This window comes from Ascidiella aspersa, chromosome 6 (assembly GCF_963924565.1).
Source record: "Ascidiella aspersa chromosome 6, kaAscAspe10.2, whole genome shotgun sequence".
Taxonomy (NCBI): Eukaryota; Metazoa; Chordata; class Ascidiacea; order Phlebobranchia; family Ascidiidae; genus Ascidiella; species Ascidiella aspersa.
Window position 1 is genome coordinate 19,164,154 of NC_139452.1, and position 18,068 is coordinate 19,182,221.

At 36.3% G+C, this 18,068-nt stretch overlaps 1 pseudogene; it reads right to left on the reverse strand.

Moving 5' to 3' along the window:
* Positions 1 to 1,357: 1,357 nt before the first annotated feature.
* LOC146140618 (uncharacterized) lies at positions 1,358 to 4,019 on the reverse strand (annotated as a pseudogene).
* Between the last annotated feature and the right edge of the window lie 14,049 nt (positions 4,020 to 18,068).

Below are 18,068 nucleotides of genomic sequence, written 5' to 3' on the forward strand. Positions count from 1 at the left end.
ATAAGAACAACATCAACGTCGGAATAAAACACAGTTAGGAGTTAAACCAGGGAGTCGAACCGGAACCGAACTGGGACTTTATGAACCGGTGTTAAGCTAAATTTTTCCGCGAACCGTAACCGAACCTGCACCGCTTTCTGTAAGATTTTAAGGAGCTGAACCGGAACTGAACCGCAAATTTTTAAAGAACTTGAACCTTAAGCGAACGCAACCCTGTCAAGGAAAGCGGTTCACTCCAGCATTACATCACAACTTGTATTTTGCAGAGTAAAGCTATGCCATGTTCGAAATGTTATACAAAAAATGAATATTGATTAAATAAAACGTTAATTTTTTTATTTTTTAGATATTTCAATATTCAGCTGCTTGTTTTTTAATACGTCACGTAACTTAAATTTAATACGAATTGCAATTCAATATTAAGGGCTCTGCACACCAGACGCGGTTGACGGTGACGGCTGGCGATAAGCGGCGGCAACGGTTGATCGCGTTTCTTCCGCGCAACGTTTGACGCAAAAACGGCGTTCACACCAGCTGTGCGTTTGGCGACGCGGCGACGAAGTGTTTTTGTCTTGCAACACCCCATCCGTCAGAAATCAGTGCAGTTTTAAGCAAAAAGGTCTACGACAATCAGTGCATTCAAAGGATCAAAAAGTCCGACTTCTATACTTTGAGGTCTTGGACAATGCACTAATTTGCATTAACAAATGTGCATAAGAAGATTAAGTTTAACAATACTTGACCCAACCAAACCCAAACGCTAACCCAGCATTTAAAGAATTATTAAAATAACGCACATTATTTGGGTTAGGATTCGGGTTAGCGTTAGGGTTTAGGTGGGTCAAGTGTTATTAATCCTGTCTCATATTTTTTGTTATCTTTTCTGAACTTTTAATGAATATTTTTAATTTATCTTCGCCGGGAGTTTACCTAAAGGTCCAAATCAGTGTATTGCCAGGACCTCAAGGTCTAAAAGTCTTTTTCTGCCATTGGATGCCCTTGATTGTCGTAGACCTTTTTGCTTAGAAATGCACTGATTTCAAACGGATCGGGTGCTTGCAAACACAGCGGGATAGGAAATGGATCATCTTGTACCGAACAAAGGCTTTGCCAAAGTCAAAAGGGCACGAAAAGTAACGGCTCATAAGGCAAAATGCTGTTATCCACAGAATGTAAATGATGCATAATGTTTGTGTTATATTTTTCTTGTTCTGCATTACCTTTGCTACATATGAACCTAGTTCTTTTCATTCACTGTTTTGTTAAATTTGTTTTTGTACTTATTCAATAAAACAAACAAAGCTTTTGCACATTTTCATGTTTGATAAGCCAGAAACAGCATAAACATTGGCTAATAATACAGAACAAAAAATATAATGAGGTAACAGAACACCATGAGTACACACAATTAACACTTGGAATATAAAAAAGTACAAAAAAAGCAAATACAAATACAAGACACTATACATTGCACAAAAATGTTTGATACAGGATAGAAAAGAGAAAATACAAAGAGGTAACAAAACACCAGGAGTATATGAAATTGAAAACAACTAGACTGTACAAAAGTGCACATAAGCATACAAAAAGTGCAAGGCAATTGAAGCATAAGCTTTTTCTTCAGGCAACTTTCTAAGGCTTGATGCCACAAATTGTCCAAAGTGAACTCCTCATTTTGTTGCCCTGTATTTGCTGCTCGGATTTCCCCTCTGATTTCTCCCATGGTTGTATATGTTAAGTTGAATTGATTGAAACCAAACAAATATAAAAATACCATCTTCTGGTGTAGCTTCATCTTGTGTTAAATCAATAATTGGACTGGAGGTTTGGGGAAAGTTGCCAACACTAACAGTCCTATGAGAAACCACAGTTGTTAACAGAGCACATTTAAAAAAATTCTATTAATTTAAAAACTCACTCACACTTTATGCCTCAAATGCTCTTGCAAAAATTTAAGAGCCTCATAGTGCTCCCACACTGGTAGATTTGCAGCAGCAGCACCACTTTTTTGTGCATTTTTATTCTTCCTCTTTTCTTTAGCAAAGCGGTCTCTCAAACTCTTAAAAGTTTATCTAAACAAAAGTCTACAACACAACACCAAAATAATTAAATCAAACCAACATTATTGCACCTTTCATCGTGTCTTTCATTCTTTTTGCGACACTTTTTTAAAAAAAATATTAGGGAAAGACAAACTGTACCCTTACCATAAATAAATATTACATAAACCTTCTATCCTCAAGCAAACTAACTTAAAACTACGAAATTGTCAGGTTCTGCACACAGCTCAAGTCTGCAAGTAGTGCGGCTGACGGAAAAGTTAAATCTGATTTAACTTTGCCGTCAGCCGTATCAAGCGAAAAAATCACGCCGTCACGGCATGACGCCGTCTGGTGTGAATACCCCGTCGCTTGCCGTCGAACGCAAAAACGCGCCACTTACCGCCAACCGCGTCTGGTGTGAATCTTGCTTGATTCTTTACATTTATTGACCCACATTTTTAGATTTACCGCAACCCAATATTGTATCCGAACCGGAACTTTATAAACCGATTTTGAAAATAATTTTAGTCGAACCGGAGCGCAACCGGAACTTTTAAATTGCTCGAAACCGGGACCGAACCGGATTCCAAAATAATCCTTGAACCTGTAGCGTTATAAGTAATAATTAGTGGAGAATTTGGAATTTATTGTATTGTGTATTTATCAAATATGTTACGATTTATGATTTGTCACTTTTTCACGCCTTTTACCAAACACTTGCTGTCATTCTGAGAACAGAGCATTCGGCTGTTTCACACATGATAAATGCCGGCTTCTGGCTGGCCAGCTCAACACCAGCCAACAAAAACTGTGTGGATTTGTAATCAGACTACAACACTACCTTGAAGTAGGCTAATAGCGAGGTTGATTGGTCGAGGCAAATTAGTTTAATGAGACTTGCAATTAAACACACATGCCTCAAATTGTTGCCACGCGAGTGAGGAAGAAAGAACTCTAATTCTTATGGCCAAGAAAAGTTGTCGATCGAAGCTCAAAGAAAAGATGTGCCTTAATCTGTACGGACCACCTACAAACGACCGCCTAAAAACTATTATGCTTGAAACCTGCAAGAAGCTAGCTGTTGGAAGAATTGATTTCGTCGAAAGATACGTGAAGAGACGCTCCGTAGCGTCAGCAAAGCATTTGCTTGGAATTCGAAATACTAAATACAAACAAGCGTTGCCGATAAAGACATCACCACCGTTTGGAATTATGGAAAACGCAATTGCACATGAATTTCACTATAACTGCGATTCTTCGGGGATAAGTTATTAATATTTCTATATAGGCTGCATCACTTAAGCAACCTGGCTGATCCTTCAATCAGGCTTTATCAAAACCTTGACACATTGTTATCAGGTTTAAGTTGATTTTGCGCGGTCCGCCCTATAGCTGACATCACCGCGAATATAGCGATGACAAAAAATTAAAAGTCGCTCTTTTATTCTTATCGATGGTAATAAGACAACCGGTTACTCGTTACGGTCACAATTTAATGCCACTTTTTTAACTGTTTCTTCTTAATCTTCATCATTTTAACTCTACTTCTCTAAACTTTTTAAAAAATTATTGTCAAACACTCCACTGCTGTTTTCGGCACTGTTCTAAACTCTTTTATTTTTTTCTTTAAGCTCGATTTCCTTAAGTTGGTCTAATATTAAACGTGGATAAAAAAACATACACAGCATGGATGATATAGGAAACCGATTAGACAAAGTAATTTATTACGTCACATTAGCCACAAACATCAACGAAAAAATGGTCAATGCGAAATGCTTAAACAGTTGTGGCCAAAAAGTGAAGATATTTTAGTTTTAATTTAAGAATTTAAGTGCGCAAAAGCAAATTTTACTGCGCAATTTGTCTGGTGTGGCTGCGCAATTGCGCAGTTGCGCACCTTAAAGAGGGAACACTGCTCGCCTCTATCTCCGCCTTAAACTGTTCCTCCAACTCTTCCACAAGCTCTTCATCCACCATTTTTTAACAACCCTTCCTTCATATTTCAACAAAGTGTCCCCCATGCTCTTCATCCAACTATTTCTTCAGCTCTTTCACCAATCATGACTTCTAATTTTTCTCCAAACTCCAATTTTATAACTCTAATTACATCAGATCTTCAACTAATTTTGACTCTTTTGCTAAACTCTAACTCTACCTCACACATTGTGTATAAAATGATCGCATCTCTGTCTCAAGTGCCGTAAGTAGCCAACAAACTTGTTTTACGCATGTTACCAGCATGTAACGACTAACCGGTGGTCGGCGTCTTCCACGAAAGGGTTTAAGTAAAAAGAAAACAGTTAAAAGAAGTGGCATTAAATTGTGACCGTAACGAGTGACCGGTTGTCTTATCACCATCGATAACAATAAAAGACAAAGCTACTTTTGTTTTTTTGTCATCGCTATATATTCGCGGTGATGTCAGCTACATGGCGGACCGCGCAAAACCAACTTAAACCTGATAACAACGTGTCAAGGTTTTGATAAAGCCTGATTGAAGGATCGGTCAGGTTGCTTAAGTGATGCAGCAAAATATGAATATTAATATTCGTAATTATGAAAATTAATATCTTTTTTTTTAAAGTCTGATTGCTGTCTAAGTTAGGTTGCTTTGAGTGATATGTAAAAATTTTGATTGAAAATCTTCTTTATTTCTCGAGTTATGGAACTTTTGCTTTTTTGTCCGATTTAAAATTATCGACGTTTATGAATTTTTGAAGAAATATTAATAACTTATCTCCGAATAATTGGAGGTCGAGTCATATTTCATTTTAAAGAGTAGATTCGTAGCTATCACCCTATGTAAGTCACTTAGGGCACATTTTAATTTTAGGACCGAATATGACTGAATATTAATGGTCGTAAATATGAATATTAATATTCGTAAATATGAAAATTATTATCTTTTTTTTAAAAGTCTGATTGCTGGCTAAGTTAGGTTGCTTTGAGTAATGTGTAAAAATTTTGACTAAAAATCTTCTTTATTTCTCGAGTTATGGGACTTTTGCTTTTTTGACCGATTTCAAATTATCGACGTTTATGAATTTTTGAAGAAATATTAATAACTTATCCCCGAATAATTGGAGGTCGAGTCATATCTCCTTTTAAAGAGTAGACTCGTAGCTATCACCCTATATGTAAGTCACTTATAGGACACATTTTAATTTTAGGGCCGAAAATTACTGAATATTAATATTCATAAATATGAATATTAACATTTTAAAGTTTTTTTTTTAAAAGTCTGATTGCTGGCTAGCTTAGGTTGCTTTGAGTAATGTGTAAAATTTCTAATCGATATCTTGTTTACTTGCGGAGATATTACGCAAATAATTTCGAGCTGCCAACTTCCCTTTGGTATCCCTTAGTACAGGGATGTCCAACCCGCGGCCCGCCTGATGTTCACGTGCGGCCCACTACTTATTTTCACTTTCAGTAGCCTTTATTCAAAAAAATTGTTTGGATTATCAAAAAAACGTGTAGAACGCGCAGTCTAATCTCATATTTTTTCTGAGACTATAATTGAGTCTAATGCCGCATTTTAACAGCCATTAAACGCTTGTGCAGCTATCATTGTTAAGCAAGATGTGTGTTTTTCTAAATGTGTTTTTGCGGACCGATTTAAAGAAATATATCAGCCCAAAGGTGTCGTACCATGCGGCATGATACGGCATGTAAATTCAATTTGTCGCGCTTTCTGACATTCACTTGCATATTTGCGCACAAGTTCACTCGCAAAGAGCGGATGTTTATAAGTTGAGTTATTTTATGACGTCACGAAATGACGTAGCTTATGACGTCACCCCTTTAATTTAATGGGTTTTGCGGCCCATCGAAATTTCTAAAGTGGCAATTTGCGGCCCATTTTCTTAAAAGGTTGGACATCCCTGCCTTAGTACATCACTAACTCACCTAACAATTTTCACTGTAACCCGATTTCTAACCTCACCGATTACCCAATAATAACCTCAACCCGGGACAAAAATCCAGTGCCAAATCAGCGGCGCTCTAACGGCGCCGGTCAATCTAGGCAGGGTTGGACAATTGTTTTTTACCGCGGGCCGCATGTGAAACATAAAATGTTGTGGCGGGCCAGGTTTAAAACAGGATCTCAAATTTACGCAATATGACGCCATTACCATGACGCTAAAAGCTAATAAGTTATCAGGTTTGGAGGTGTGCGCAAATGTACAACATCTGTTAGTCAATTTAAAGCTTTTCATTTAGATTTGGAGGTGGACGTCACCCATTGATCTTACTTGTTTTATAGCGTCATAGTATTTTTATAGCGTCATATGACGCTTTAATTTAGATTTAGAAGTGGACGCCACACATTGATTACAGATAAAATAAAATATATGGAGGCTACATTTTTGACATGTTGGCATTAACCAAGTGGTCAGGGGCGTCTCATGCAGCAGCCCAAAGTTAAAATACGTGAAAATTTTGCATCGAAAAACGTAAAATGCATTTTTTTGGCTTTTGAGTCTTATGTTGCCGATGTGTTTGCTATACAAATGGACATAGGCTATTGCAATAACTGAATAAATCGGAAAGACAAAAACATGACATTAACCCAATTTAGTTGACAAAATGTGAATCGGTATGTTTCAGAGGTTGGAAAACGGCCGTTGTGCTAATTTTCGTTTATGAAAAACATTTGATAAACTTTCGTTTACAAGAGTCACAGTACGACTTTTGTCTAAAAGGCGCTAAAAAAGCGTGAAACTGAAAGTCATAGATCCGTCCTGGAAAGAGTATTTATACTGTATATGTTATAACCAAGCATGTAATTGTAGAAAGTCGCCCTGGTTTATATTTTTTTTTAAATGAGCCGCTATTGTTATTTAGAAGATGTAAATCAGAGGCGTTCAACATCCGGCCCGCAGGCCACAGCACGTTCCGCTGTACCTATTTACGTGGCCCGCCCAAATCCGTCAAGTATAGCCCATTCTTTTTAAATACTTTTTCACAAGTCCATATATAAATTACAAGTTGCACAACTCAGGTTCATGAGAGCTCAAACGTTTCCCAAATTGCCTTAATTTACAATGGGCGCTTATGGGACCAAAATAAAAATCGTCGTTTTTAGCGTTTTTTGGCCAATTTGTACATTGTAATGGTCCGACATACCAGCGGTTCCCTAACTGGGGTCCGCGGACCAATTGGGGTCCGTACAACAGTTTAAAGGGTCCGCAAAGAGAATTAGTCTTGTATTTCAACATTAGGTTTTAGCAAATGTTTTTAAACATTAATTTATGTTTTAAACATTATCTGTCATCAATATTGTTTTAGTAACGCTTTATTATTCGATCATATAGCGTGTTTTTTTATGTCTCTTGTGACATCATAAACCCATCTATTATGTTGTACTACCTGCTATCAGCGAATCGTTCATATTAGTTAGAACAGTGGTTCTTAAACTTTTTGAGACACGCCCCCCTTTTACAATTTTAACCAAACTCGCGCCCCACCTTGTTTCAAATTTAAAAAACATAAAGCATAACAGCAATTTATTTCCAGAATTGCATCAATACGAAGGATGTAACTGTTTTCGACCGAGCCTAACCTAGGGTTGCCATATTTTGAAACGCGGAATTTCTGACAAATTTACCGCGGTTTCAGTGGCCAATTCCTGATCAGGGACCTTAAAAACACTCGAAAATGACGTCAAAAAGCTCTAAAAGTGGGGTGGAGTAGAGATTTGTGGGCTTTAAGAATACATTTTAAGTTACACAAAACTAGAAAATAGATTAGTAATGCTTTCTTGGCATTGTTTCATATAAAAATTACAAGGCTTCTGCGTTTTTTAAGAAAAACGTACAGTATCGTGTTAGGGGAAGTCCCAGATTTTAGCAATTTTAGAGTTGTAATTTTGGAATGTCTGCGGAGCCCCTAAATGTTGTCCAATTGTTTTGCAAACTTATGTAACTGATTTTTATGTGACACATAATAGGAAATCAAGCTGAAAGCATCATTTTTCAAAAAAAGTTAAATCTAAACAACCCTAATGCTGGGTAAAAGTTTCTAACTGAGCCTTATAAAACAGAACGCAACACGCAAAAACTCTTTTCAAAAGCAAAAGCAAAGTGATTAAAAAGCCATAAACTTGATAGTGTGTGTCGCAACAATGAACATTATTTTGAAACAATTAAGAGTATTAGCACTTTCTTTCTCTGTGAATATTAGAGCTATTTATTAAACAGTACGAAAAATTAAACAAATTTTGGTATTAACAAATATCGTTTTTAATCGCATGCGTGCGTGCGGCACACACCATGTTTTCCTCAAATGGCCTATCAGAGCGGTTAACTTAATCACGTGATTAATGCGTTAGCACAGGGATGTACAACATTTTATTATAGTGGGCCGCATTGACACTTGAAATAATTTAATGGGCCGCAGAACCTATTAAGTTTCAAGATTAAGTATTGGCCTTTAGAGTTATAACGGGTATTGGCCTTTAGAGTTATTACTACTTGGGAGTGAAAATGACTAGCGGGCCGCACAATAATTTCAGGCGGGCCGCAATGTGACGATTTTGATATTATGCTGTAATGGATATTACTGCGTATTTGGCTTTATTATGTCGTTGGTCTTAATACTATGGTTTTATAGATTTTTCTGCTTTAAGGCCCGTTTACACTACAGCTGCACTGAGCTGCACTGGGCGTGAAATTGTTTTCACTTCAGCTGCAGTGAGCTGCGCTGGGCGTAAAAATCGCTCCAAGGGGGTGCAGACTCATAAAGCTCTTATACGCTCCTACATACCACTATACGTCATGTCTGAAAATTAGAAAGTGTATACTTTTCAGCATGGTTTATTGGTTTAAACCAGGGTTTTAATGTAGGCCTACTCGTCACCCTGAAACACTTTTGCACGACCCACAGATTTGCCCACCCTGATAAACAGTATAGTGCTATCTAACGAAGAAGTGTTTTTTTTACATTTATCCTTTCATGAAAATGATTAAAAACATTTCGGTATTTCTAGAACAAGTGGGTCATTAAAAATGTGTGGTGGGTCAATTTGTGACCCGCGGGACAGTGGTTCGCCATCCCTGGCCTACAACAAAATAATTTCGTTTTGGGGGTAATCATTGTCTACATCCATATGCTTTACGAATGGTATATAGCAGTAAGTGGTGGTAGAGAATACACTTTTTGGGCAACGATATAATCAACTTCATAGGCCTAACTTTTACGCACTCAAATGGCGCTTTACTTAGTTTCAAGCCGCATTGCAACTTTTTTACTATATTTTCAGGACAAAATGTTTTTTTTAAATCCTCAGAAAGACCCTACGGCCGTGTCTGGATGGTAGAGTAATACTGTAATAGGCTTACGACTGGTTTTTGTTTCTAAAAACCGATGGCCTTCCGTGTAATATTATTCCGTAAACGGATGAAACTATCAGTGGCATGCAGAATGTGATGAATGAGCGAATAACAGATGGCGTCGATTTTTATCAATTATCATGTACTAGACGAAATACCCGGCGTTGCCCAGGTTAAATAGAATATTTACCAGTTAGTTTAACTGGTTAAAAGTTAAATACACCACAACAATCCCCATAATGTACGAAGTCTACCTGAATTTTGTCTGGTTAAACAAAATGAGACAATCCAACATACTGTAGGCTCTTTATCACTATTGTACGTTACGTTGTTACATGTTAAACTGCTGGCCTCATGTTATATACCATGAATATGGAAGATAAACGTGGTAATCAGAATATACCCAAAAAGTGATGTTACGGATAAGGTAAGAACTTCGTAAGAGGCAATCGTTTAGACCTGCTTGATAGCGTGATATTTAAGCAAATGCGTAATCCCTAAACTGCGTCAAACGTGAGTTTAGGGAATTACGCATTTGCTTAAATATCACGGTGCTAAACTGCGTCAAACGTGAGAAAAATCCCCATTGAAAAAATTTGCTTACTGTCAAACCTCTGCAAAAAACGCAATACTTTGCGAACTCAGGTATTGCGTGGATAAACACATTGTAAGAAGCCATTAGGCTTTGGCCTCAATCACTGTCACAATATTGTTGGGAAGGTTTGTTGTACGATATCCGTGTATAGGTGTCTTGATGTTGATTCAAAGTGTGTTTATAAAAGTGAAAATTGCTAAGCCTTTTGCACTAAACGCAAAATTAAGGTGCGTCCAACGTCAGACAAACCCGTACCCCGTTGGAAATATAAAATGCTTACTGTTCAAACTGCGACAACAAACGTGATATTTTGCGAACTCTGCCTAAATTTAACATGGTTAAACTTAAGTCTTTACTTGGATAGTTGCATATTTTTGTTAATATGAATTATAACATGTGATGTGCTTTTTACGTAATCCCGGTACCATACTTCTTCGAACGTAAGTAAAATCTCGCTTGAAACTGAAAATTGGTTACTACTAAAACCGCTGCAAGGACTAAATACCCAACGGCTAAGCACGTCAAACATATCTTAAGTTGAAAACATTAAAATTTATTTTTTACTAGACGAAATAACCGGCGTTGTCCAGATTAAAAATAATATTTATCAGTTATTTTAACTGGTTAAAAATGAATTACACCACAATAATCATCATAATGTACGAAGTATACCTGAATTTTGTCTGATTTGACAAAATGAAACAATCCATCATACTGTGGGCTCTTTATCACTATTGCACATTACGTTGTTACTGCTGGCCTCATGTTATACCCAATGATTACGAAAGATAAATGTGGTAATCAGAATATACCCAAAAGGTTATGTTACGGATAGCGTAAGAACTTCGTAAGAGGCTTAAATAATGCAAACATATTTTTTGTAATGTCATAACAAATTCGCTTATGCCTAAACGTTTGCACTACGTGTCACTAAATATAAATTTCAAATCATGGGATGATTGTGATGTGTTTCAAATCATGTCTAATAAAAGGTTAACCTAATGCTTCCCCACAATCGAAGTAACACCCCATAGCCTGTGTGAAAGCGGCATTAATGTAATGGCGTCTTTAATTGTGTGACTTATCTGCGTGGCTCTAAAGATTCGTATACCCGCAGCTCACTGCAGCTGAAGTGAAAACAATTTCACGCCCAGTGCAGCTCAGTGCAGCTGTAGTGTAAACGGGCCTTAAAGCAGAAAAATCTATAAAACCATAGTATTAAGACCAACGACATAATAAAGCCAAATACGCAGTAATATCCATTACAGCATAATATCAAAATCGTCTGAATAAGACCTAAATCTGTCGGAATAAGGCCTAAATTCATCAAAAGAAGGCCTGAATTCATCGGAATAAGTCAAAATTCATCGAAAGAAGGCTTAATGGCCAAAATAACACCCGAACCTGTGAGTAGAGGGCGTTTTGGTGACTACGTTTGGACGACCTAGTTAGACCGGCTCAGTCAGGGGGCCGGTGTTCTTAATGGGTGGGATTAGAAAATGGGTTAGTGTTGAAATTATTAGGGGAGTTAGTTATGTACTTAGGGGTGGGGTTGGTTAAAGTGTTGTTTATGCCTGATTATGAGCATTTAGGTCTTTTTCCGATTTAGACGGTACTAATACCATGAGGTATTAGTCCTATTATGGCCATATTCCGAATTGTATTTTATTTTGACGTTAGTGTTGTTCTTATCTCGATCTTTTATGGCTGGAGTCCAACGATTCTAATTTTGGTTTTGCGCAGTTATTTTGCCACAATTTCAAAATAACTTAAATATACATATATATATAACAATAATTTGTAAACAAAATTATACCAACTTTTATATGGAATAATATTTACAGATGGTTTGATATTGTAAATTGTGGAGTAAAGTGTCCAATAAAAGATGGGACAGATGAAAATTTGGAATGGTTAGAAAATGTTTTTATTCAAGAACTAGCTTCTTGGAAGGTTGTTTATATTAATTTGCTTAAATCTATAGCAGGCACTAACAGCTATTTTTAATTAAAGGAAAATATAGAAAAATACTGCAAAGGTGAAAACAAAAGACTCATGGAAAAGCCCACATTGGAAGGATCAGTGTTCACCACTAATCAGAATAAAATAAATTTCATTCTGCTTAATAATCGTCTTTTAAAACAGCTGGATTATGTGTGCTTACACATAGAAGTATATCCACCACAAGGCAAATGTCAAATTGTGTTTCATTTAGAGGCAACTTGGCTACCGGGCAAGAAATCCGGATATTCACCATGTGTCATATGGTGTAAAGCATGTAGGCCTAATAGAAAGAAAAATAATAAAAAAAGCAAAGGCGGTAATACAACATAAGAGATCAGAAATGTCTGGATAATACTCTGTGAAGATCCCCTGCCCCCCCCCCCCCCCCTCAAAAAAAAAATAGGCAAATTGAATAATAATTTGGTGTTCTGTTATTACTTGATGTAACAAATAAAAAATGAATTGCTGTTAATGGACTGAAATTAAATAATTTAACTTTTATAATGATCCCTAATGGCCAACTAACAAATGCTAATAAAGCATCAACGATAAAACAACAATCAAGACATATGTCATAAATAAATAAAATACAGGGGTTCAACTTCAAGTTGAGATAACATTTATGTGCAAATAAACTGTTATAATAAAGATTTCAATATTTTTTTTTTTATTTATATTATTTTGCCTCTTTCTTATTTTGTTGGCATATCTCTTGTGAACCTGTACATTTCTTATTAACCTTTTTAAAAACATTTTCAAAAAGCTTTTTACTAAAACTGTATCCCAAAACCCTTGTAAACAGCATAACCATAAAAAACAGTCACCGTTTCGCTCTGTTCATAATCACATTTAGCCATTTCACTCAGAGTTTCATTGAACGAAAGTATGTCAATTATTACTTCATTAAAATTAATTTTATCAGCTTTTTTGTTGCATTCTATGCTAAAAGTAAAATACATATAATCAAAAAATGTGAGCACCACTTAGCAGGCATTTTTAGATGGCAATTTTATTTTTCCAACCTGAAAAGAAATGCAGAATTCGATGTTCTTTCATTTTCAGGTGCACATAAAATTTGAATAATTGGATGCAAGTCTTTGAAGTTTTTGGAGACCTTGTGTATACAGTATCCAGCAACATATATACTAACATTTCACTTTCAGCTATATTTATGAAATAGGATTGTAAAGTTGTAGCTTCTTCTTTGTTTTAGACAATTTCATTGAATAAATGTAAAAGTTGCTTTGCAGCTTCTAATTATGGTAAATTTAAAAATAACTTATCAGCATTACAGCAAAATTTCGGATATTGTGATATTATACAACCCGGTTGATATTTTCTTAAAAATAACTGCAACCAATCCGTAATTACTTCATAGGCTATAAGGGAAGCTGAATCTCTCCTGGCAGAACACAAGACACTAAACTGATGGTTGCTTCTGCTGTTGGCTTGATTAGTGGTTGTAGTTCCACTTCTTGGGGAACGTTAAGCAGTTCGGCTATTACCTCACTTGTCAGTCCAATACTTGACATGTTAAATTATATTAAACTGACAAGATAAACATGGATATAATTAGAAAAGTTTGTGCATTAACTGAAACGCTGAATAAAATACGCGAAAACGCGAAAATAATACGCAGGTCAACAAACGACATGAATACTCTACCTATAATTGCCGCCGAAACCCGTGTTTTGGACATATTGTGTCAGTGTTACTCATGCGTGACGAGACCCAGTGATCCTTCTATGTAATTAGTATTCTATGGTATAATCTTTTTTCTGAAGCCGCATGTTATAGCCGATAATTTAAAAAAATATATTTAACTTCAAACCAAATTGCAACGATTTGTGTTTTTTAAAATGTTTAAAAAAAATTGAAAATTGCTAAACCTTTGCACTAAACGCCAAAGTAAGTTGCGTGCAACGTCAGACAAACCCTTAATCTGTTGAAAATATAATTGCTTACTGTTCAAACCGCGGAGACAAACGCGATGTTTTGCGAACTCTGCCTAAATTTGGCATTGATTAAGAAAAATATGCTTAGTTTTATTTTTTTATTTCCAGGCAGGTAATTGCGCTTGAAAAAAAGTTTTACTCGGATACGTTAAATAATTTTACTAAACCAATATACTTCATTTGATTTTTTTATGTCCAGGCAGGTAATTACGCTTGAAAAAAAGTTTTGCGCGGATACATTAAACTTGTACTATATTTTACGTACTGCGACAACAAACGCGATATTTTTGAACTCCGCCTAAATTTGGCACTGTTGAACTTAAGTCTTTACTTGGATAGTTGCTAACGTTTGTTAACATAAATTATAACATGTGCTATGTCGCTCGCGCGCCCGCAGAGAGGCGAGCACACGGCGGGGAGTCGCCGCTCCTTTTGTTAGCCGACGACCCCTTGCTCTGCCAGCGACTATTAGTCGACAACGCCGTTGTTCTGCCAGCGACCGACCGGGCGAACATCTTGCCACACACACACACACATCTCACAAATCTTTTCTTTTATCATTTTTTATATGGGCAATATACCTCATTTGATTTTTTATTTCCACGCGGGTAATTGCGCTTAAAAAAAGTTGTTACGTTAAGGGTTTTACGATATGTCGCCAGCGCGCCCGGGGAGGGGCGAGCACACAACGGGGAGTCGCCGCTCCTTTTTGTTACTCGACGACGACGTTGCTCTGCCAGCGATCGGCCGGGCGAACATATTACACACAGACAGACAGACAGACATCTCACAAATCTTCTCTTTTATATAAATTAAGATAACCTATTGCACTGCGTCGCTTTTGGGTGGATATCAGAAAGAACTATTGATCCAATTCGTCAATTGTCTAACTGGGAAAGGGTGTGTGCCCATACACGCTTGATAGTGATGTAACGCACTGGCGTAAGCTTAACTCCATAAAACTAGTAACTTCAAAATATTTGCAACACCTGGCAAATTTTTAAGTGGATTCTATACATTGTAATAGTATACACTGGAGATGGCGTTTTAGCAGGGCCATTAATTTCACGACTTTATGGCTAATGTCTACAAAACGTTAAATACAAGCTTACACTAAGATTATTTTGTTAAAGCTATAGATGAAACATTTTGAGTTAAATAAGTACTTGCTATATTATAAGAGTCTTATATTGTAAAGATGTTTTTGATTTGCACGATCTCGAAAAAATAAATTAACTTTGCGGAAATCTATTTTGACTTTTTTGCTGTTTTCTGGAACTTCCAACCAATGCTCTAAAAGATTTAAACACTAGAAACGCACATCAAGACAGGAGTTTTGGCCGTGGGCAACAATCCAGGTAAAGCTTTATATACCCTTTTACCCATTGAACTTTTCAATATTAATAAAACAGGCCTTCATAAATATGTTTTGGTTTATTCAGGAGACTTGGTGTTAAGTAGGGCTAGCACATTTTCAGCACCCAAAAAGAGGAGATTTTTTGCCTGCGAGTAGATCGAAAGTAGAATTATTCTGTTTAAGAAAAACGTGCCATATCCACAAGTAATGCATTTCGCTTCGAAATTAATACGTCCTTTTCTGAAACAAGGATACTTCTGGCAATCAGTAAACAGAGTTTTCCTCTTCGGCATTATAATTTATAGCTTATTTTGCCATATGATTGTCTAAATTTAAAGAATAATAAAGAAAATACAAGCATCTACTGAGAACCACTTGTATGCTATAGATCAGCGGTTTTTAACCTTTTTTCAGCCGCGCCGAAACACAATACAACGGTAGTATTGCAAAAACATTATCGATTCGCGCAAAAAAGTTTGAATTCCCCAGTTGCTAACCTGTTATCGTATATAAATATGATAAAAGATGTTTCGAACGGTGGATGAATTTCATCGTTTAAGTAAGCCAAATTGTAATTAAATAGGGACGTTATACCTTGAGACTTAGTGCTAAAAAAGTTAACAAAAGTAGAAGAAATAAGATTCGCTCGGAGCGCGAAATTTTTTTGCCGTTAAAGTTGACAAAAACAGAGTTTGTACAGCGCTGTAGGAGAGGTATACAACCCAAACGAAACCATTAGAATCATTGCAAAAAAATTAAATATTAACTTAGAGCTCGCGCCCCCTAAGAATTGCTTGGCGTTTCTAGGGGGCACGCCCCCTGGTTAAGAACTGCTGTTATAGACTAGCTATAGACAAGCTTCTGTAAGAAATAAGAACATAGCCCACCATACAGAGTAACACTGATAGTAGGCTAGGCCTACAAAACTCACACCTTTATTAATGGGCATTTTTACATGTGAGGTTCTGTTTCTATTTTTTTGCGCAATGTTTACAAGAATGTTTGCAATACTAATCAAAACGGTAGGGCTGGTAGTACAATTTGTTGGAAAACCTTTTTTAAACCAGCAATTTAGCATGTTTCAAGGCTACAGTTTTTTTTGGAAATAAATACAATGTCTCACCTAAAAGTATTGTTAAAAGTAAGCAACCAACTCGAAATGCGAAAAAAGAGGACATATGGGCATTTTTGAGTCCTCGGAGGACCATTCAGTTTTCTTAAAAAAAGAGGACAAATCCTCCTAAAAGAGGACTAAACCTCCTAAAAGAGAACATATGGTAGGCCTATGTTAAGGAATATTAGCATCACAATTCACAAGGTATGGTAGCCGACCAGTTGAGTGGATAGAGTTTAGTGATTTTTATAGAGAGAAATAGCATATAAAAATGTGAGAAAAAATATAGCCACTCTAATATTTTTTATTTAAAAACGAATTCACCAGAGTATATCGACTTGTATACTTCGCAGCTTTGTAAGTTAATTTCTTCATACAGAATAAACTAATAACTCAACAAATCTTTTGACAACGTAGTATACATTTATAAATATATTAGTCATATAAATAAGTAATAAACATATTTAATGACAAAACGTTTACTTTTTGTAAAACACACTCAAATATAAATAAATGAATCACTGCAAAAAACAATTGCAATAAAAACTTAAAAAGTGTAATATAAAAAAAAACATTTGTAATATGTTGGTGGGACTCAGCGTCTGTATTTGTTATTTACTGTGTTCGTTGTGCGTGTGCTAAGGGTATACGTTCTTGCGTATTTCCTTTCCCATGCATCCTGCTCGTTAACTGGCGAGTTAATCCCCAACGCATTCGCTTTTACTGCAACGTTAGTCGTATCCGAATACTACTGAAAAACAGTCAACGATGCACTCCTTACTGGCAATACATGTTTTTACTGCACTGTAAGCCATTTTGTTGAAAGCGAACTATGCTGAATTATGTGAATGTACAATAAATCTATAAGCGACCTGACAGTATGCACTTTGAAATGCAATGACAGTTTGTTAGGTTTCGATATAGTTGAGTTCAGATAGCACGGTGGTCATGTCTCCCCTGTTGCACTGTTTACATGCAATACATGGTACTGCACAAAAGAATATATACTGAAGTGTTACTGCACAAAATAATACATAAAGGTACTGAAGTGGGATCTGGTGTCAAGAAGGAACATTATTTAGACCAGCGGTTCCAAGCCTTTTTAGCTTGCGGACCGGGCAAAAACAAATTTTCTTTTAAACAAATTTCGCGGACCTTCACAAATGAAAAGTAGCTTAAAATCCAAAAAAAGTTTAAAACGAGTTAGCCTATTTTTATAAAGTTAAGGGCAACACTTGCAGCATTATGACGTACGATTATGTCCAAAGTAGAGACTATTAACTCCATGTTACGTCATAATGCTGCAAATTACGGACCTAAATTTGATGGACAACCCTTCAACATCTTGTATTTTGCAAATGAGATATAAAATTGTAATATTTTTGGCGGACCGACAGGAAAGTTGATGCGGACCGGCACCGGCGGTAGAGAACCTCTGATAAGACTATGATTTAATTAGTTTTCAACGTACGTAAGCAAATAAACATTATCGTATTTTGTTTTCCTTGCCTGACTTTGCACATAAGGTATACCAATAAAGTAGGAAAATATTGACACTCCTAACAGAAATAAAATACTTTTGCGGAATCTTATACCTTATAATAATATGAAATCTCATAATCTACCAGGATTCTAAAACGTAGAAGCAGTTATAGGCTACTGTAGTG